The following is a 2,214-nucleotide window of genomic DNA, read 5'->3' as shown; positions in this document are numbered from 1 at the left end:
GTTTCTCTATTATCCTCAGAAAGAGTCAGGTAAATCTTGACTTGTTATACTAAGAAGACTTAAAAATATATTAACAGCAGCACATTTAAAAGGAACACACCATTTGACATAATTTGTCAGTCTTAGAAAGATACCCTAAAACTCTGTGGGTTCCGAGAAAAAAATTTTAGCTAACCAAGATATTGACATCTTGTCTTAAAATAAGATGTCAAAAATAGCTATCATGCTTTAGATAGGAAAGAAAAAGTCCTATGGAAAAGTCTGAACTTTACCAATCCATAATGGAGTATAGAACAGATCTTTACTATGTTTTCTTCAAATTTCCTTCAGTAATAAACACAGCTGGTCTGAGGCTGACAAAGCAGGAACTATCTTTTGGGGAAATGTGATTTGTGCATTAATGGGAAGGTTCTCTTTCTACAAAATGCATCCTTTCCTCCTTTGCAAGATTGTTATTAAAGGTACATTACTTACCATCCAATACTAAATGTTAACATTATATATACAGATATTTTCACCAATTATGACTTAGAGTTAGTTTAGTAGAATTTTGAGATGATGTAACCAAGAGGCTACCACTAGATTACACTGAAAAACTAAAAAATAATAAATAAAGCAAAACTGCTAGAGTTCTAACCAAACCCTTCTTTCCTCTCTCTGTTTTATGTATATACATCCCAACCCCTGATAGAGGCTAGCTAGTTATAACCATGCCCCCCACCAAAAAAAAATAAAGAAAGAAAATAAAGAAAATAAAATTTTGGTAGGCAGTTATGCAAAACTTAGTTGATGACATGATAGCAGATAATTTTTTGAAAATAAAACAAAAGATAGAAGAGAACCTTGAAAAATAGCTATATTTAGAAATTAAAGCCCAAGAGTCAGCAAATAAGACAGAGAAAAAAACTTCAGACAGGTAGAGTGGACAATAATAAAAAATTAGTATCACAAAGCCAAAAACAAAGGGACTGTTTCCAAAAGCTATCAAAAATGTTTAAAATAAGTCATAGAGAAAAAGGACTGCAAAGAAGACCATTAGAAGACCATAGATGATTTTCAAGTAAATTTTAGAAAAATGGTGTGATTGATATAAGAATATAAGACTAAGGAGTCACTTGGTGCTAAATAAATGGAAACAAAACATGAATATTACTAAGAAATTGAGAGGTAACAAGGCAAGAGATAGGACAGTAGTTTAATAGGGAGAGATTGTTTTTTATTTTGTTTCACTTTATTTTATTTTCTCTCTCTGTGCTTGTTTACATGCGTAGGAAAACGAGTCAGTGGAAAGGGTAATCCTGGTGATGCAAGTGTGATAGAATGTAATTGATAGTGGAGGAGATGGCAGTAAGTGCCTTCAGGGACATTGCTCATCTTTGAATTCCTAGTTCCTGGAGTAATTCCTGGCTCAGAACAGAAGTGATAAAAATGGTTTTTGAGTTAATGAGCACAATGGAAAAGCTCAGACCAAAAAGGAGGAAACCCTTTTTGAAACCACAGAAAATTATAAAAGCCTTGACAAACTTATAAAATAAGGGATGGAGACTGTACAGGAATTTCAGAATATAGAAGTAGTTTATTTCAGCTAACAAAGTAAGAGCCAGGCTATTTTGTGAGAGTGGGTAATGGAGATAAGCATGGGAAAATGATTAGAGTAGGAAATTTTTGACGTGAACCCTATGGATGACTAAAGAGTGCTAGAAAAGTTAATCTAACATGCACTGACTGACTCAAATGACATACAAAAGTTTAGTCAATAAAATTCACAGTAAACTAATGATATTTTTGACAGATCTTTATAATTACATTATCCTCTTCTGAAAGTCACTTTGGATTTAATCTTTATTATTTCATATTAATTATATTCTTTCAAAGAAGCATATCTATCACTTAAGACTAATTAGAGCTTCTAAATAACTTCTGAGATTTGGAAAGATAATGCCCGATTGCCATTATTCTTTTAGTAAAACACTTTTGTGTTGCAAGAAAGCAAAAACAATTAATAAATCATATTCCATTTATGGACAATCTTGTTCACTTAGTCCTTTAAAATTACATTATAATTTAAACAAAATGAATATATAATTCTATTTTTATATCTAATTTTGAATCTGCTTTTAGTTGAATGGTAATAGACTAGTTTTCCTAGTGCCAGATTGGACCTACCAATGACAGATCAAAGCCATTAGCCTGTCCAGAAGATCAGTTAAAGTA

Source organism: Pteropus vampyrus, unplaced genomic scaffold (genome assembly GCF_000151845.1).
Source record: "Pteropus vampyrus isolate Shadow unplaced genomic scaffold, Pvam_2.0 Scaffold107, whole genome shotgun sequence".
In the NCBI taxonomy this organism is placed as follows: Eukaryota; Metazoa; Chordata; class Mammalia; order Chiroptera; family Pteropodidae; genus Pteropus; species Pteropus vampyrus.
Note: the sequence above shows the minus strand (reverse complement) of the source record.